Genomic DNA, 20,802 nt, shown 5'->3' on the forward strand with positions numbered 1-20,802 from the left:
TTGTTTACTCATAGTTTTGCATCAGGGATCATATTGTGTGTTGAGCCAAAGCCTGCTGCTCCCCATTGCGTGATTAGCTGAGGAGGTTCCTCCTGCATAATTTAAATTTTATTAGAGGGCAATATAAGCATTTGAGCAATTCAATCTCCTTCCTGTATGAGGAGATCTTGTTCTCCAGTATTTTAAAAAATAATTTCAATTCTCTTTCATAATCACTGTAAATTTCTCTACCTAGAATTTGTACTCTTTTTAATGCCAACCCAGACTATCTAACAATTAATCGAATGTCCCAGAGGAAACTGAATTCCAATACCCATACACAAGATTTTAAGCTTGCTGGCATTTACCAGTGCTTCTTCAATAGTGAATAAATCTAAACCAACAGCCTCGGGAATGCTATAAAGGAGCCATGGGCTTTAGGACTAAGTTTCCAATATATGCACAAATATGAGCATTTGCTATTTGCAGGTAAGGAATAATCATTTGCATTAAGGGAGTGGTTGAATTAGCGATGGGTCAATTATTAAATATTTTAAAGCACTGAACAACAGGTCTTTCCACTTGGATAGTGAATCTAATTTCATCCATTGTTCTTTAAATAAACCATTCATTCTTTCAATTAACCCAGCTGCTTGTGGGTAGTATGGGATATGATAAATTCATTCTATATTATTAATTGTTGCATTCTATATTATTAATTAACTTACCTTTAAAATGGGTAGCATTATCACTGTGCATTTGTAAAGGGCTACCATAGTATAAGCTGAGAATTTCTAAGGCTTTAATTGTATTTCGTTGAGTAGCATTTTTATATGGACAGTCAATTAAATATCCAGAAAAGGTGCCAACTACAGTACAGACATAACTACATCCTTTTAGAGGATGGCAGGGGTCCAATATAATCAATTTGTCAAATTTGCCCTTGCTAAATGTCCAGTCATTTGTTGCAGAATAGACCACTTTTGTTGATGTTGGCATACAGGACATTTAATGTTTTAATATAGCTTTCACTAAATCCAGAGTGATAGGAATACTTCAATCTTGTGCCCACTTGTAATTAGCCTGCTCTCCCAAATGACCTGCTTTTTGATGGGCCCATTAGGCAATACCCAGTAGCTCTTCAGATGATAAAGTGTTCTCACTGGGTTCAACCCTCCTTACGAGGCCAGAAGACCAGCTATGTGATTAAATTCCCACTCTGTAGAAATAGGAGAACAGTGAGTATCTACAGAGTAAACAGTAATAGTTATTCTTTGAACCATATCTGAAATATCTTGCTACGAAGACTTTGCTCATATTTCTTTATTTGCTATTAACCAGCTCTCTGATGCCCATTTAGGCATCCAGGTAGCCAGCCCATTGGCTACTGACCATGAATTTGTATATAAGTGACACTGTCCAGTATTTTTGTGTTGAATAGCTCTGAAAACTGTGTACAATTCAATATATTCACTTTTTTGTTTCCCTCTTTGGTGGTGGCTAAGGTTAAATGGCATTGGAGATTAAATGCAACTGCTTTCTAATGCCTGAATGCTAAGATATATTTGGCAGGCCCATCAGTAAACCATGTGTGCTCTTACTGTTCAAGAGTTAACCCATCATAAGGAATCCCACATTTAAAAGACTTAACAGGAGATTCCATGTTTTTTTTTTTTTTTGTCCCTGCATCCTGTTTTTTTTTTTTCCATTACTTCTTCATGCAACATAGCCACTCCCATTAGCATAATCACCATTCACAGTAACATGTGATTCCAACAGACCATCCCTCACTGGCCATAAATTCTCTGTAGTTTGAATAGCAGTGTTTGCTTGATTAAATGCAGTAACCTGTTCTGGTTCCCATTCAGAGGCGTGTTTCTTATGAATAACTTTCAAAGGGACTAACAATTTGACCTCAATGAGAAATATGGTTCCTCCAATATCTAAATAATCCAATAAATTCCTGAGCCTGCTTTTCAGTCTGAAGCACTCCAAATTTAATGATTTTTTGCTTAGCTTTAGTAAAATCCCTTGCTGTTCCTTATTCTAAATAATGCTTAAAAATCTCACTATTCTAGCTGGTCCCTAAATTTTTTTTTAACTTTTTTTTTAAATTGTGAAATATAACTTATATACAAAAGAGCAATATATTTCCAAGTATATTTTAACAAGTAGTTATAGAATAGATTTTAAAGTTTGGTATGGGTTACAGTTCTGCGTATTTTTGTTTATTCTTCTAGCTGCTCCAAGAAACTGGAGACCAACGGAAATATCAATATGATTCAGCAGTCATACTCATTGTTAAATCCTGTCTTCTCTATTATACTCCTCCTTCTCTTTAAATAATATATATACATAAAAGCAATAAATTTCAAAGAACATCCCAATAATTAGTTGTAGATCAGGTTTCGGAGTTTGATATGGGTTACAATTCCACAATTTTATGTTTTTATTTCTGGCTGCTCTAAGTTACTGGAGGTTAAAAGAAATATCCGTATAATGATTCAGCACTCATACTCATTTATTAAACTCGACCTTCTCTGTATAACTCCACCATCATCTTTGATCTTTCACCCACTCTTTAAGGGCATAACCCATTCAAACTTTTCAATGCTGGAAGAAACTGTTGATTATATGGGATAGGTGGATATTCTGGAAAGGCCGGCCCCTCTGCATTTCAGGACTTATCTGGTCCAGGGACCCATCTGGAGGTTGTAGGTTTTGGAGAGTTAACCTAGGACATGGAACTTTTGTAGAATCTTATGTAATGCCCTAGGTATTCTTTAGGATTGGCAGGAGTGATTTTGGTTGGGGTTTGGCAAGTTATGATAAGTAGCAATGTCTAACTGAAGCATGAGTAAGAGTGACCTCCAGAGTACCCTCTCAACTTTATCTAAACTCTCTCAGCCTGGTCCATGAATTTTGGAAGGTTTAATTTTTAACCCCCTTTCCTTTAAAAAGAAAACACATTGATCTATTTAAAACGCAATTCACTTCTTCCTCATGTTCTCCTTGCAGCAATGTCATCAATATACTGAGTAACTTGCACTCCATTTAGAGGGCATTTCTCCAGATGTCAAGGGGTGGGAGTGGAGATGGACAAAGAAATCTGATTACTGATGTAATCAATTAGTTGTAACTTCCACTGCATTTGGGCTGGCCATGTGATGGGCAGCTCTCCAGGCTTTTTTGTATTTAGAGCCATAATATTAATTTCCTGCTGAGTAAAATCTTCTGTGACATCTTTCCTGATGGATTGATCTCCCTGTTGTTCTAACTTGATGGGTGAGCCTGGGTGAAAAGGGTTGGCCAATCTAACTGTTCTCTTTCTTCCTCACTTTCAGCTGAATCATCCTCCCAAACATTCCCACCCCAGGATCCCAATCAGGGCAGGCACTAGCGAAGGCGAGATGTTGTTTCTCCACATTCACCTTTCATTTCCATTCCCAATATTTGTATTGTGTCACTTGTACGACTGTCTTTTGCTACTGATTGATAAATCTGTATTTGGTCACTAAGAATATATATCTGACACTGTAGCATGGACATTAGTCACTGCAGGCTTTCTAATTCTTTTTCCAACTGGACTTGCTCCTAAGCTAGTTTATCTCAGGCTTGAATTGCTTTTTTGTATGCAGTGAGTAGGAACAATCCCCTAAGGGCTAAACAGGCTCCTTTCCTTTTGGCTTCATTAGAGTTTGCAGAACATTAGTGACATCTAGCGGCTCAAAATTACACAGTTTCGAATCCTAATTTTCACGCAATCCAGACTCTGTAGGCCACTCTCCACCTAAACTTTCAAATGATAATTCTTCCCATCCTGGAACTGTCTCATGAACAGAAGTCGAGGAGGCTCTATCAACTGTTTCAGTCTTAAAAAGAAACGACATCCTGCCGACTAAGCCAAAAAGTATTTCACTTAGACGATATTTAGGAGAGGAGGGCATGATTTGATTAACAATTTGAACAATTTATTATTTAAATAGGCTTTTCTTGGATTTTCTGATTATTCAGAATACCTAATTGCAGTGAACTGTACAAAACCTTGCCTTTTAACAGCAGGATCTGTTGTTTTGCAGAATAGTATTTTTTGGTGGTGTTTTAAAGCAAGGGCTGTGGAGTCAAAACTGGAGTTTTGAAACCCACTTCTACATTTTACTAGTTATAATCCTGAGTGAGTTCATCTCTAAGCCTCAGTTTCCCACTATAAAGTGGGGATAATAGCATTAAGGATCCCATAGATTATTGTGAGGATTCAACAAGAGAATGTCTATAAAGCTCTAAGCACAGTGCCTACCCGGCAGGAAGTACTAATTTATGTTAGCTGCTCCAAACCAAATATCTTCTGGTTCTCCAGCCTTCCTGATTAATACCCAGTTACTATAGTCTAAATTGACATTCTGCCTGACTAGGAGTCTTGCTTTTTTATCAAGTTTCCCTTTCAAAGAATTTTTGAGACTTCCTGTGGACAACTTAAAACGTTCCACAAAACCATCCCAGACGCTTGTACCCTCTCACTCTGGGTTGTGACCCCATTTCCAGCTGAGTCTCTGAACAGCTTTGCCTCATGCACCCAGACAAGCCCAGAGAGCCACAGCTCAAATCGGGCTATAGTTTTTTTTTTTTTCTTCAATTTACTCAAATTATTTTAACTTTTGTTCACGCTATTATTTGTTCATTTTTTATCTGTATTTTTTACTCACCTGTCCATACCCTAGATAAAAGGAGCATCAGACACAAGGTTTGCACAATCACACAGTCGCAATAAGAAATCTATATCATTATACAATCCAAAAACCATGGCTACTGGGACACAGCTCTACAGTTTCAGGTACTTCCTTTCAGCCACTCAAATACACCATAAACTAAAAAAGGAATATCTATATAATGCATAAGAATAACTTCCAGGATAACCTCTTGAACTCTGTTTGAAATCTCTCAGTCACTGACACTACTTTCTCATTTCTCTCTTCCCCCTTTCAGTCGAGGTTTTCTCAATCGCTTGATGCTAAGTCCCAGTTCATTCTAGGTTTTCTGCCCCACGTTGCTAGGGAGGTCCACACCCCTGGGAGTTATGTCCCACATAGAGAGGGGAGGGCAATGAGTTCGCTTGTCATGTTGGCTGAGAGAGAGAGAGGCCATATCTGAGCAACAAAAGAGGCTCTCTGGGGTGATTCCTAGGCCTAATTTTAAGAGAATTTAGCCTATCCTTTGTGGGGATAAGTTTCACGAGAACAAAATCCAAGAATGAAGGCAATAATCAGAAATAGTTATGCACCTTATCGAGGTGCCTCAAAGTACAGGAGGTACACACTGGCCAAACTGAAGGGACTAATAGATGTCTCCACAGTAATAGTGGGAGGCTTGAACATGCTACTTTTTTCAGTAGATAGAACATCTAAACAGAGGATCAATGAGGTCAGAAAAAATAAATATGATAAATGAACTAGATATAACAGGCATGTATAGAAATTGCATTCCTGATTAATTTTATTTTAATACTTCAAAAGATGCATTCAATATAATTAGAAAATAAAACAAATATGAAGCACAAATCCCCCTAACCACTCTTTCCCAGCCTACACCCCCTCCCGAAGTGGTCCACTTAGTTTGTCCCTTTCCATCCACTAAAAGCAGTTCGGATTACAGAAATGATCAATGGGTAACTTGTTTATTCCTATTCTGGAAAATCCCTCTTCTCAAAGTAGAATGCTTGTGTTTGCTCATTCATTTTCTTTCATTTATGCATTAATATGTGAATTGTCTCCTAAATGATAGGAACTACTTTTTCAAAAGCCTCAGTGAACTTCATACCTTCACTCCAAACCCTTTATTTTCTTACCTTTGGCCCACAGGAAATCAGGTCCAAGAGAAATCAGTTGAAGTCTGATCCAGGAGAAATCAAACCCCTCAGAGCCCAGGTCCCATCAATCAGAAAATTTTCCTTCCATCCTTACCTACAGGGTTAGATAAAGTCCTCATCGTCCCAGATAACTGTTTCATCTTGTCTGGCTGAATGTGAACCAAGATTGGTCTCTGAAGGATTTTTATTCATCCTCTTAGTTCCAGATCATGTCCCAACATCTCCCAAGTTTGGGACTCTGATTTAGTTCTGAATATCCATCAGTTGGTAGACAGATTTACTCTCCCACAGGACGAGCTCATATTGCCAGCCTCATGGAACAGCAGTTTGCATCTGAGTGAGCACTAAGTGTCCTGGTAGCCAGTGAGTGACATCATCATTGACATAGCTCGGTTTCGGGCACCCAATTTGAACCTAAACATGGCAACATGAAAGAGCATGGCAGTGACTGAAGTGGGGGGCTGGTGGTGGGCAGATAGATAATTCATAATAAAAATGAATTGAAACTTTTGCCTGCCCCCAAAGAAGTAGCCATGTTTTAGGGTAGAAAGATTTGGGTGCAGGGATTGATAATTGACTGTGATGGGCTGTTGCTCTTTATTAAACCTCTCATTTGACACTGGTTGACATATATTTCTACAGTCCAGGTCACAAAATGTTCATTCAGAACCACTGCCAGTTACCTTTGGCTTTTCCATACAGCACCCTATTATTCATCTCTTGCATTAAACTGGCAACTTATTAAATCCCCCTTTTTAAAAGCCGTTCCATTTCTGGTGTATTGCATTCCAGCAGCTAGCAAACTAGAACACACAGCTTCTTTATTTATTACGTTATAATAATTTGTTATAATAATTCATGAAATAACATTTTTTATAATTATACTATAATTAGAGTCTATTGTTTACATGGTATGGGGCTACGTTCTCTGAGTGGCTGGCTTGATGATAAAGACCATTGTAGAGAAAGAATAGAGCTTTTGCAGTTGAGATGATTTTAGACCACCTGGTCACCAGCTTCCTGGCAGTGGATGGCCAAATGTAAGCAAGGCTGCTTGAGAGCAGCAAAGACTGTATCAGACCAAAAGAACCTCAAATTGCCAATCTGAAAAATTATGAGGAGAGTAAATGATTGCTGTTTTAAACCTCTATATTTGAGGTACATTTGCTATATAGCAGGAGATAACTACAGTATTTTTTAACTTGGATATGATCTTCACAAACTTCAAGAGAACTTCTGGTCATGCCATTTTCAAGAGTATCTGGCATAGCCATCTGATGTGTGGTCTTATACAGTATATTCTTGTTGACTTCATGGATGAATTAATGGTAAGAATTTTAAATGTAGATGTGTTCATAAAATTATGTTTTAAAAAAAGAAATTTATTCACATTTCCTTAAACAAATGAAACTTCATATTGGAGGTACCTGTTTATCAAATGGTGGAAAACAGCATTATTTCTTCATAAGGTATCCCAGTGTCTATAGTCCTGCAGTTATCTCCAGGATATAATGAAGTGCCAGGGAATTGGAGAAGAACCTCAACACACTGCTTGTCCAAGCCTGTGTGGTTTTTCTAAAGCATTGGCTCTGCTGCTTCCATGCACTGCTTGAGCACAAGCAGCAGGACAAAGCCAGGAGCACCATTAGGGGATTTGCCTCCTTAGGTCCACCATTTCCCTGTGCATTGTTGCCACCTACTCCATGACTGCGTCATTAAGCAGGGTCTACATCCCTTCCCAATAACTAGGACTCTCCTTTCCCCCTCCAACCCACTGTCCCCTTGGCTTCCAGTGCACTCAGTGTGACCACTTCAGTGATCTGAGTTTGAAACAGACCTGTTGAGCAGTTCCTTGCAGAGCTCAAGTACCTCCTGAATTAGGTAACAAAAGGTGAAAAATAGAGGAAACTTTGACATGCATTTTAAGTTTAAATAAATGATCTTGCCATGCATTTTCAAAAGGCCATCAAGAAAAAGTTCAGTTGGTTCTTATGAAAGTTGCAAGATGTAAAAAGAGAAGTTTCAGTTTTGTTATAATCTACAAGGAAGAATGCAAAGAGCAGATGGGGAGGGAGTAACTCCCCTTTGATGCCTCATGATGTCTCCATGATTTCACCTTCCCTTGGAAGTCACTGAAAATACTACTTAGTTTCTCACACCTCCGCAGCAAGCATCGTTCATGTTCCCACAAGCAGAAATTGCTTTGGCTATATTGCATTCTGTTTACAGCTACAAAATTATATTCAGAATTAAAAACCAACAAGGCTGAGGATAAAAAACAATAAAATGAAACAAATAACTGCTTATTCTGGTGTCACCCTAAAGAGAAGATGTTTAGGTTGAGACAGAAAACCTAGAAAGTTGCTATAATAACTCATATCCCTCCCTATTTTATGTGTGATTTTTTTATGTTTATCTTCTCTCTTCTCTACATAATGGGAGTTCTATAAGGACAAAACCTTGCCTATTCTGTTTTTCAGTGTACAACTGATGCATACACTGTGACTGGCACCTATGAAATGCCCAAAAATATTTGTTGAATAATGAAATGCATACACACGCACACACACACATATACACACATAGATACAAATAAAATTTTTAGAATTCTTAACTTTACAGTGCGCTGGTTTGAAATGATGTGTGTACCCTAGAAAAGCTATGTTTTAATCCTAATCCCATTTTGTAAAGGCAGTCGTTTCTTCTAATCCCTATTCAGCATTGTATGCTTGAAACTGTAATCAGATCATCTCCCTGGAGATGTGATTTAATCAAGAGTGGTTGTTAAACTGGATTAGGTAGAGGCGTGTCTCCATCCATTTGGGTAGGTCTTGATTAGTTTCTGAAGCCCTACAAAAGAGGAAACATTTTGGAGAATGAAAGAGATTCAGAGAGAGTAGAGCAGAGCAACACAGCCACGAGAAGCAGAGTCCACCAGCCAGTGACCTTTCGAGATGAAGAAGGAAAATGTCTCCTGGGGAGCTTCATGAAACAGGAAGCCAGGAGAAGAAGGAAGCAGATGACGCCGTGTCTGCCATGTGCCCTTCCAGATGAGAGAAGAACCCTGACCATGTTCACCACGTGCCTTTCCAGATGAGAGAGAAACTCTGTGTTTGCTATGTGCCCTTCCAGTTGAGAGAGAAACCCTGAACTTCATTGGCCTTCTTGAACCAAGATGTCTTTCCCTGGGTGCCTTAGATTGGACATTTGTATAGACTTGTTTTAATTGGGACATTTTCTCAGCCTTAGAACTGTAAACTAGCAATTTATTACATTTCCCTTTTTAAAAGCTGTTCCATTTCTGCTATATTGCATTCCAGCAGCAAGCAAACTAGAACACACAGCTTCTTTATTTATTACATCTGTGAAAATAGGAATACATGAATTGACACTATTCCAAGTACAAAGCAGAATTAATTAAAATGAGAAAAGAACTTATGCATGAAGTGATAGAAAAAATAAGATTGACTGCAAATGAAATGTTCTATCCTTAACATTGAGAGACACCACTGTTTCGACCAATCATACTGCATCATTTGCAAGTTCTGAAAGCCCTTGTTGTGGCTGTGAGTTTCAATGCACAAAGTCATTGAAGCAAAAAAATAGTCTACTCCAGCTCAAACACTACCCTGCAGTAATTTCTAAAGTAAGTACACAATGAATATATGAAAGCTGCATAATAGATACATTTTCTTCTTCTAATTTTGGAAAAGAAGAGACCCAGGGTGGCAATTTTAGCATTATGATGAATTAGCACATCTGTGAATTGTTAAAGAAAGGGCATAAATTGTTACTTTCTACTCTCATTGACTAAATATCCCTGATCCAGGCTATGGCATTCTACAACTCCAGTTTTTCCAACAGACTTCTAAATATCAGAGCACTCTGAGGGCCCAGTGTTCAGTCTTCCTGTCTGTTGACACCTCTGTCAAGGTTGTCTCATTAAGCTCACAGCTGTCTCTAGCTGATGACATCTAAGTTTACACCTCTAGTTATACCAGCTCCTCTCAGGTTCAAACTCATATAATCGATTGTCTGCCTAACTTTCTGTCTCAGCTTCTTCTTCTGTAAAATGTGAATTATAGTATGTTCTAGTTTGTTAGCTGTCAGTATGCAACATACCAGACTCAGAATGGCTTTTAAAAGGGGGCATTTAATAAGTTGCTAGTTTACAGTTCTAAGGCCGAGAAAATGTCCAATTAAAGCAAGTCTATAAAAATGTCCACTCAAAGGTATCCAGGGAAAAATACCTTGGTTCAAGAAGGCTGATGAAGTTCAGGGTTTCTCTTTTATCTGGAAAGAGTCTGACTGGTGAACACAGTCAGGGCTTCTCTCTCATCTGGAAGGGCATATGGCGAACACAGCATCATCTGCTAGCTTTCTCTCCTGGCTTCTTGTTTCATGAGCTCCCCGGGAAGCGTTTTCCTTCTTTATCTCCAAAGGTCGCTGGCTCGTGGACTCTCTGCTTCGTGGTGCTGCAGCATTCTCTGTTCTCCCCGAATTGCTTTCATTCTCCAAAATATTTCCTCTTTTATAGGACTCCAGAAACTTATCAAGACCCACTCAAACAGGTGGAGACATGTCATCACCTAATCCAGTTTAATGACCACACTTGATTAAATCACATCTCCATGGGGATGATCTGATTACAGTTTCAAATATACAGCATTGAATAGGGATTATTCTGCCTTTGTGAGATAGGATTTAGATGAAAACATGGCTTTTCTAGGGTCCATACATCCTTTCAAACCAGCACATAGTAATACATTCCTCACATGGTGATCACGCAGAGCAAGTACCTTATGAAATGAATAACACTTGGAAGAGTGTCTGGCACCAGAGTATGTGTTCAATGAGTGTTGCCTCTTAGCACTGTTACTTGGCATCTCCACATACATGTGTAACAGCAATACAATGCTATCACGGTTATACAACCGTCATTGGTTCCAAACCCTATTCCACCCTTTACAATGACTTTTTCAGGACTTCAGTGATAGGTTGACTTGTTCTCCACAATGTCCATAGTTTGGAAAGCCTGACAAGTTACTACCTAATAAGTTCTTCCAGAATTCCTTTAAGGAATCATTGAGTCACGTTTCAGCTAAACAATCTAGCAAGGAATTAGGACCATTTGGTCTGTTCATGATAAAACACTAAATCCAGACTATCTGCAGACACACTCGTTGTGATATACTCTGTCCAGTTTATAATAATGGGCTTTCCCCCCTTGTTTAGCCCACCAGTATTCTAATATTTTCTTTATTAGTGTCCTTGGATTTCATCAAACAACTGTGAAAAGGTCTGTTTGAAGATGAACTACAGATAAGCAATTGATTTTTAAATTTTATATATATGCTAAACTCTAACAATATTTTCTATGATTTTAAAATTTTTCTGTGGAGACAGTCCTATCAGCTATGAATAATGACAATTAAACATTTTATTTCTTTTGTGTTGCCTTATTGTACTGTCTTGGACCTCTAGTGTTAATTGTTCATAAGAAATTACAAAAAAGCAAAAAACATATCTTGATGTCAATTTTTTTCATTCTTTAATTAGGGCATTTTAGGTTAATAGAAAAATCATGTAAAAAGCACAGAGTTCCCATATACTGAGCCCCCCAACACAGTTTTCCCTATTATTCACATTTTTGTGGATGGGGCAATTTTGCTACAACTCGTCAAAATTTTATGATAATTGCACTATTAACTATAGCTCATAGATTACACTAGGTTTCACTATATGAATTGTACAGTTCCATGTTTATTTTAAATTTTTGCTTGGCAAAAATATCTCATTGTTATTGGGTGCATGGATAGTTTAGTGGTTAGAATGCTCACCTTCCATATGGGACACCCGAGTTAGACTCCCAGACCATGCACCCCCCAAAAAAAACTCATTGTGATTTTAATTTCTTTAATAACTAATGAAGTGGAGCATCTTCACATTATCACACCTTTTTGGTCATTTTATATCTGTTTTGGAGTGATATTTCATTAATTTTGGACAGTTGTGAGAATTTAATTCCTCAAATATAGCTCTGTCACTGTGAAACTTTTAAAGTTTCTCTTTTATGACTTTGAAGATAGTGTTATCTTTATTTTACATTCTCCATCTATAACGCCAGCATCTAGAGTTCCCAAGGTATAATTTCATTGCTTCTCACTCATATTTTATTGTTTCTTTCTTTACCTGCTCAGTTTGTAATTATGTGTTGGACATTACATTTCAAAAGTGTAGAAACGATGTGGGGCCTAGATTGCTGCTATTCTCCTCCAGAGAAGAATTAAGTTTGCTTCTTCCAAGCCCTGAGGACATCGCAATCCAGAAACAAGTTTATTTGATATGAAGCTTGCGCTTTAATGAACTATTTTACTTTTGTTTTACATATATACACAGAGAGCAGTCTATCACAGTCACAATGAAAATTAGTTGATGGATTACCAAATTTTTGCTCTTGTTGACCTTGTATTTTGTCAAATACAATGCTTAGATCTAGGCTTTCTTTTTAACCATATAAACATACAGCATAGGCAACCCTGAATACTGACTAACAGTTCTGGATTTCTATCTTTTTCTAGATCTTGGCCTAGTAATTCCTCAAATTACTGAATAAAGAAAAGAAGAAGAAACATTTGCCATGTTGTGCTGGTTTGAAAGGATGTATGTCCCTTAGAAAAGCCATGTTTTAATCTAAATCCCATTTCATAAAGGCAGAATAATCCCTATTCAATACTGTTTGTTTGAAACTGTAATCAGATCATCTCCCTGAAGACGTGATTTAATCAAGAGTGGTTGTTAAACTGGATTAGGTGATGGCATGTCTCCACCCATTTGGGTGGGTCTTGATAAGTTTCTGGAGTCCTATAAAGAGAAAACATCTTGGAGAAGAAAGATATTCAGAGAGAGTAGAGCAGAACAACATAGCCATGAGAAGCAGAGTCCACGAGCCAGCGACCTTTGGAGATGAAGAAGGAAAACGCCTCCTGGGGAGCTTCATGAAACTGGAAGCCAGGAGAAAGCTCACAGATGATGCCATGCTTGCCAAGTGCCCTTCTAGCTGAGAGAGAAACTGTGACTGTGATCGCTATGCGCCCTTCCAGTCGAGAGAGAAACCCTGAACTTCTTCAGCCTTCTTGAACCAAGATATCTTTCCCTGGATGCTTTAGATGGTTTAATTGGGACATTTTCTCAGCCTTAAAACTGTAAACTAGCAACTTATTAAATTCCCGCTTTTGAAAGCCATTCCATTTCTGGTATATTGCATTCTGGCAGCTAGCAAACTAGCACACAAGCACAGGGGGACAATAAAGAAAGCATAGACAGGTTTTGCTGAGGTTTGTTAACTGTCCCCATAGAAACCACAGTCTATGGACATGGGACATGGCTTCAGAGGGGTGGAATACAGGCATCGGAGGAAGGGAGGGGCTACAACCATTTGTGCTTAAGTAGCCCCTCTGATGAACTTAGGAGACTCCTCCTTATCCTTGTGCCCTGAGCTAGAAACACTGGGTTGGAGATCTGCCTTCCTTCTAAATGGCAATGTGATGCTGATGCCCAATACCTTCACCTACAAACTGGGTATCTCCTTACTAGACAGGGATGAGTGTGAGTGAGATGGAGGAGGGAGTAGTACTCTTGGTGGACAAGACCTTCCAGGCATGGAATCAGACAGGAAAGTCACATGGTTTGTGGCCAAGAGCAAAGTCACAGGGGTCCCATTTTGATGCACCCCAAACCTTAGGCAGGGATTAGCCAGGCAGGTGAAGGCAGAGTTAAAAGCCTGAGACCAAGTCTCTGATGTAGACCGCGGAGTCTGGGCACAGATAGAAGAATTCGTTGCTCCTGCTCCTTCTCCTGGTCCCTCCTTCTTTTAGCCCTAAACACTGGCTTGCTGAGAAGGCCAATCTTACCATGTCTCTTCTGGGCCTTAGGCACAGACTCATGACTCCTGCTTCCAGTCCATGTCCACGTTCTCTACTCTCGGGGCAGCTAAAGAAAGAAATGCCAAGCTGAACGCTATTGAGGTCAGGAAGGAAATGTCAAAATTCATATGCTTACAGCAGTGACAACAGAAAACATCACTAGAATAGGCAATATCAAGACTACAGTGCCCCTAATAAATAGTATGGGGATCCCAGAAAGTCCCATTCTGCTCAGAAGAGAAGCAGGATTGTGAGAGAGTGCACCGTGCCATGTATTCTGCAGACAGAAATCAGTGTAGCAAGAGAAAACCACAGAAGGTGCAAATGCCAGATATTTCTCAGACTAATTCAACAGTGTTGGAAATTATATATGCAACTTCAGTCACAAAGGTGTAAAGGAAAGGTAACATGGGAAGGAGCTGATGAACACCTGAAGAAGCTGGAATGTAACACACGTTCGCTACACCTTTTTGGTGCAAATCAAAAGGGAATATGCTTTTCATGAGAGTTCTAACAAAAATCATCATCACAGGTTCTGGATCTGCAAAAGGAGGCCAGGGAGGAAGGTATGCTCACCCTTAATTGGTGCATTTCTTTTCCACCAACACAGGTGAAGAAACACGTGAGTACACAGTAATGGTTCTTCATTGGGCAGTAAACAGCAGAGTCTCTTTTCTCCTGTAGTACTAACAATTAGCCTAACCAGGCACACTCATTTCATGTCCCTGTGCTCTGGGGCACCTCTGACTTGTGTAAGGGGGCCGACAGTGAACAGTGAGGGCAGGGGGTTTCCTTGCAGTCCCCAAATGACTCTAGAATCATTGGGAATGTTCCAATACTGTTCGGCCATACATTTAAATAAATAAATTCTTTGCCCATTTATCTTGTGATAGATTCAAGACTCAGTTATTCTGAATAGATTCAGTTATCCTGAAACTTCATGTTGTTGCATAAGGACTTCTACAAATAAATATAGGAAGGGACACACAAAAATTTGGTTGTCCAACCCGTAGTCATGAAAACTTTTTAAGAATATTTGAAAGCTGAAAGAGTTTTACAGTTAACAATATAGCCCATGACAGATAGTCAACCATTTATGTTTGAATGTCCTTGCTTAATCACATCCCCGTTGATCAACTTTCAAGGAAAGTTACAGACATCAGTAAACTTTTCCCTAAATAATTCCGAAGGAATTCCTTTAGAGTTCAATATTTTTAGTTTATTTCTTTCACTTAATATTTACATACAATGAAATACACATTTTAAGTTATGAGTTTTAACAAACTTAAGTTATGAGTTTTACACCTATGTAATCTAAACCCTATCAAGTTATAGACCATCAACCTTCACTCCATAATTTGCTCTCATGACAATCCCTACCTAGTTAATCCAACCTATGTTCCTACAAAGCCAGCCAGTGTTCTGACTTTTTCCCCCAAATGAGTAAGTATTTCAGGTTTTAGGAGTTCAAATTTAGGAAGTAATACTTTATGAACTCTGTTGGGACAGGCTTTTCTCACACAGTATAAGAATGTTGTATATATTAGTACTTAGTTCGTTTTAAACTTGGCAGTTTTCAAATGAAAATATTACCATCAGTTGTTTGTATAGTCTCCTACTGATAAAAAACTGGATGGTTTCCAGTTTGGGGCAATGAATAAATATGCTATGAACATAATTATAGATATCATTTCATGGCATTCTTGCAGCATTTTAAGATAAATACCTTCATTTATTGGGAGTCTAAGGACCAGAGGAGGAAACTTACTTATGGTCACACAAGCCCCAGAAGATTCAGGAACATCTCTGACATCAATGATTTGTGCTCTGCTCCGGTCCTATTTCTGGCGAGGAGAAAGAGGAGGTCAGGGTTTTTAGAAATTATTATCCTATCTCCAATGGTTTCCCTTATGTCATCTGTATTGTAGAGCTTAGAGCCCAAACTTCTGATGATGGAGAAAGCAGACTAATTACCTATTTCACCTTTCACCTGGGCTTGAATCTAAGCAGGCTCAAGAGAGGAACTAGATTAAGAGTCTGACTCACCTTGGGAATGTTGATATACCTCTTCTTCTCCGAGTCTCAATTTCTTCATGTGAAATTAAAAGGATTGATGTTAACTTCCTGGAAGATGGCGGCTTAGTAAGACGCGCGGATCTTAGTTTCTTCTCCAGGACACCTACTAGGGGAGTAGAAACGATACAGAAAGCGCCCAAAGCCACAACAGAGATAAAAAAGACAGCGTACCCCATCCTGGAACGGCTGGCTGGCTGAGAGAAGCAGCTCGGGTGAGATCGCCGAGGCGCGCGGGCCTTACCGGGCGGGGTGGCAAGCGGCCGGAGTTATTCCCTTCCCCCTTCCCGGGCCGGCTGGGAGAATTGGAGAGGCGGTCCCCTGAAACCAAGGCGGCTGGCGCCCACACCACGCGCAGCCCCCAGACCAACTAAGAGAATTGGATCGGAAACCCCCAGGCCGCGGAGAACGGTGACGGGTGGGGGAGGCCCCTTCCAAACCCGTGACTCCCGGGGAACGTGCACTCTCGGGCGGGCCGCTGCCGCTGGCGCCCTCCCACCACGCTTGTTGCCCAGGGCTGACTAGGAAATTCGGACGGGCTCTTTCCCTGGCTGCGGCGACCAGCAACCCTCCCTGCGTTCGGACCCCGGGCCGGCTCAAGCCGCTTCGGCTAGCGAACCCCCAGAACGGCGAGAGTTTTCCAAAGTTTAAGGTCCCACAGCACCTTTTACTGGTGGGACCCGCAGACAAACGTGTGCCACGAGCGCCACCTACTGGGCAGGATAAGAAAAACAGAACCCAGAGATTTCACAGAAAAATCTTCCAAACTTTTGGATCCAATACCCAGGGAAATCTGTCTAAATGCGCAGATGCCAACAGAAGATAACGGATCACGCTCAAATAATTGAAAATATGGCCCAGTCAAAGGAACAAACCAATAGTTCAAATGAGATACAGGAGCTGAGACAACTAATGCTAAATATACGAACAGAAATGGAAAACCTCTTCAAAAACGAAATCGATAAATTGAGGGAGGACATGAAGAAGACATGGGCTGAACATAAGAAATAGAAAAACTGAAAAAACAAATCACAGAACTTATGGAAGTGAAGGACAAAGTAGAAAAGATAGAAAAAACAATGGATACCTACAATGATAGATTCAAAGAGACAGAAGATAGAATTAGTGATTTGGAGGATGGAACATCTGAATTCCAAAAACAAACAGAAACTATCGGGAAAAGAATGGAAAAATTTGAACAGGGTATCAGGGAACTCAAGGACAATATGAACCGCACAAATATACGTGTTGTGGGTGTCCCAGAAGGAGAAGAGAAGGGAAAAGGAGGAGAAAAACTAATGGAAGAAATTTTCACTGAAAATTTCCCAACTCTTATGAAAGACCTAAAATTACAGATCCAAGAAGTGCAGCGCACCCCAAAGAGATTAGACCCAAATAGGCGTTCTCCAAGACACTTACTAGTTAGAATGTCAGAGGTCAAAGAGAAAGAGAGGATCTTGAAAGCAGCAAGAGAAATTAAAAGGATTATCTCCATTGTTTGGGTTGCATAGGGGCCTGACAGTCTGGCAAGAAGTGCACCCAGAGAATCAGTCTATGATAGTCTATGTAACACAGGTGTGTCTTCTCTCCACTCTGCTCTCTCCAGTCACCAGAATAGACTCTTGTGACTGTTCTGCTAGGCTCCCAAAATTCCCAAGCTCATGGCTCAATTAAATAACTCACCATGATATATTCTAATAACTGCTTTACTGCAGCAAATATAATTAATAAGAGTAATTAGAAATATATAATCATTTGATTAGAGTTATTAGACATACTTAAGTATACATAAATGAGAAAATTGAATCAGAAAGATAGGAACATAGAGTGAAAGAAAAGCTCAGCAAATTGGGGGAAACCACATCTGAGCACACAGGCTAAGAAGTCCCTTGTTAACAGCTAGTCAGAGTCCCATTTGGTCACACAGTCCAAGGCGGAGCCACATCTCCTGGGTGGGACTTCAAACAGGCTGGCAACCACGGTCCCCTTTAAACAGGCTACGTGCACACACATATGATTTTAAAGTACCAGATGTTTTACTTCTGTTCTTGAGAAAGGGGCCAATTCTCCTAAGAAGTAAACAAACAGCCCATTCCAAAGGTGCCACACAGATCCCTGGGGGAGGAGCCAACTCCCCAGAGGAGTCACAGCCCCCACTGAACTTTCTGTTTCCGGTTAACATCTTCTTTATCTTAGTTTCTCAGGCCTTCTAGTGCCAGGTGGTCTCTACCCAGTGATTTACTGTGGGTTTGAAGGTGTTCTATGAGATTACTTATGCTAAGAAAGCTGTTTCTTATGCTAACAAAGGGAAATAAGATAGAGCCTCTTAACAGTGCACTAAGCAGACAATTCTCACTAAAAATATCCCACATTATTTGATCCTAGGATTGTCTGGTTACTAAAGAAATCTTTTTTGACACTCTCATCATTTGGGCTTTTTCATCACCAAAGACAACCAAAAACTTTCATTTCAGACATAACAGGAAAAAACAAACAAGGTATGGAATTCCAACATTCACTTGAGTATGATAGGTTAAAGCAACAGGAATTTTAGCTCTTAATTTTTTCATAGAACTATAAGGATAACAATCCCATAAAGTCATTAATATAAAGCATATTATTGGAATAATTATTTACATTTTTCCATGCCATGGCATGTGGGAAACATTAGTTGAACATCTAATAAAGGGATATTTGATTGTCAATTGATTCAGCACTGTAAAATTAACATTAATAGCAGTTACACATACATATTGTGGATAAATTTCAGTAAATCAATCATAAGGTGGCATAACAGTCCATGAGCACAAGTTGATAGTATGTTGCAACGAGCAGGGCTCATACAGGTGACTCCATTGTCCACCACAAATCTTTGCCTTGTCTTTGAGCATGTAGCTAAGTCACGAATGACACTTTCCAAGTCAATCTGATGACCAGAAAAGGTGGGAGTCCAGAACAATGATTTTTCCACAGTGGTAAAATAAGATATTAACACCTAACAGATGCATGGGTTATCTTAATATGAGTTAATTGTTCTGAACACTATTCTGGTTTGCAGATAATTGTGTGAGCACATAGAAAAATCCAATGATTTTCTGGACTGGGGAAAAAATGATTCCAAATATGTATGTCATCATTCATCAATTGATTCTGAACTTGATCATGCTGATGCTGCGTATCCCTGTGAGCAAACCTCAGATGTGCAGACAACACAATAGTAGGCAACAAATCTAAGATTCACAAAGATAGTAATCATTAGCAAACACAAAATAATTTTTTTCATCTCCCAAGTACATTATGGTTATAACGTTTTCTTTTCTTTGGGCTATAACCTTGACAGCTTTGGGTATATAAGTAGGTAGTCATTTAATCCAAACCTTAGCTCCAGGAACTAACTTGTCTGGGGCTTCAAACACCACTTAACCTCTTAAAGTAATCAATGGTGAGGGCTTACCTTCTGTAATTTTTGATTTTAAATATGAGAGGGCCAACATCTGTACTAATTGTCCTACCTCCTGGATCAACAAATTAGATGGACACCCATTCTTAAATATTATTTTAGTTTCTCCTTCATAATCATTATCAATAACTCCTCCCAAGATTTGTACTCCTTTGGTAACTAATCCTGATTGTTCTACACTTAACCTAAACTGTCCAGGAGGAAGTTGTATTCCTATGCCAGTATCTAATATTATTTGCTGCCCCACCCATAGTTAGCCTGCTCTCCCAAATGACCTGTGTTTTGATGGGCCCATTTTGCAATACCCAGTAGTTCTTCAAATGATGACATTGTTTCACCAGTTTTGACACTCCCTAGATAGGACAGATGATAAGCTATTTGATTAAATTTCCACTCTATAGAAATAGGAGAACAGTGAACTTTTATATGGTAAATAGTAACAGTTGTTCTTTGAACCATGTCCCAAATATCTTGCCACAAAGACTTTCCCCATATTTCTTTATCTGCTATTTACCCATTTTCTGATGCCCATTTAGGCATCCAGGTGGCCAGTCCATTGGCTACTGACCATGACAAGTGACATTGCCCAGTATGCTTGTGCTGAATAGCTCTTAAAACTGCATATAATTCAGCATATTGACTGCTTTTTCCCTCTGCGGTGGTGGCTAAGGTTAAATGGCTCTGGGAATTAGCTGCAATCTCTTTCTAATGCTTAACAGCTCCAGTATATTTGGCAGCCCCATTGGTAAACCATACATGCTGTTGCTATTTAAGAGTTAACTCATCACAAGTCATCCTTCATTTAACAGGAGATTCCATATGTTTTCTTAGTCCCTGCATGCTGTTATTTTCTTCCGCCAGCATTGTCATTACGTCTTCATGTATCATAGCCACTCCCTTTAGCATAATCATCATCCATAGTAACATATAATTCAATCTGACCGTCCCTCACTGGCATAAATTCATCGACATTTGAATAGCAGTTTCTTGCTTGATTAAATGCAGTTTCCTGTTCTGATTCCCACTCAAAGGCATATCTCTTATGAATAACTTTGTAAAGGATTGAGAATTTGACCTAAATGAGCAATATGATTCCTCCAATATTCAAATCCAATAAATCCCTGAGCTGTTTTTTAGTCTGAGGTATTCTAAATTCAGTTGTGTTTTGCTTTGCTTGAGGTAAAATTTCCTTCTGTCCCTTATTCAAAATTGAGGTAAAATTTCCTTCTATCCCTTATTCAAAATAATGCCAAAAAATTTCACGATTCTAGCCAGCCTGAATTTTTGAAGCGTCAATTTCCCACCCCTTTTCCTTCGAAAAAAAACACAAAAAAACACATTAATCTATTCAGAGCACAATTCTCTTCTTCCTCATATTCTCCTTGCAGCAATGACATCAACATGCCAAGCAACTTGCACACCACTTAAAGGGCATTCCTCCAGATGTTAAGGACTGGGGGTGGAAATGAACAAATAAATCTGATCCCAGTCAGGGCTGGGGC

The 20,802-nt window shown here is 39.3% G+C and overlaps 1 pseudogene across 1 annotated transcript in view; it reads right to left on the reverse strand.

Moving 5' to 3' along the window:
- Positions 1–20,802, reverse strand: part of LOC143661341 (phosphatidylinositide phosphatase SAC2 pseudogene) — a 68,000-nt pseudogene that overhangs the window by 18,652 nt on the left and 28,546 nt on the right. The window contains exons 3-5 of the transcript XR_013164516.1: positions 15,814–15,949; positions 15,536–15,611; positions 13,756–13,834 (exon numbers count right to left, since the gene is read on the reverse strand). The product of XR_013164516.1 is annotated as a phosphatidylinositide phosphatase SAC2 pseudogene (transcript). The remainder of the gene's footprint in view (positions 1–13,755; positions 13,835–15,535; positions 15,612–15,813; positions 15,950–20,802) is intronic.

Source organism: Tamandua tetradactyla, chromosome 17, assembly GCF_023851605.1.
Source record: "Tamandua tetradactyla isolate mTamTet1 chromosome 17, mTamTet1.pri, whole genome shotgun sequence".
In the NCBI taxonomy this organism is placed as follows: domain Eukaryota; kingdom Metazoa; phylum Chordata; class Mammalia; order Pilosa; family Myrmecophagidae; genus Tamandua; species Tamandua tetradactyla.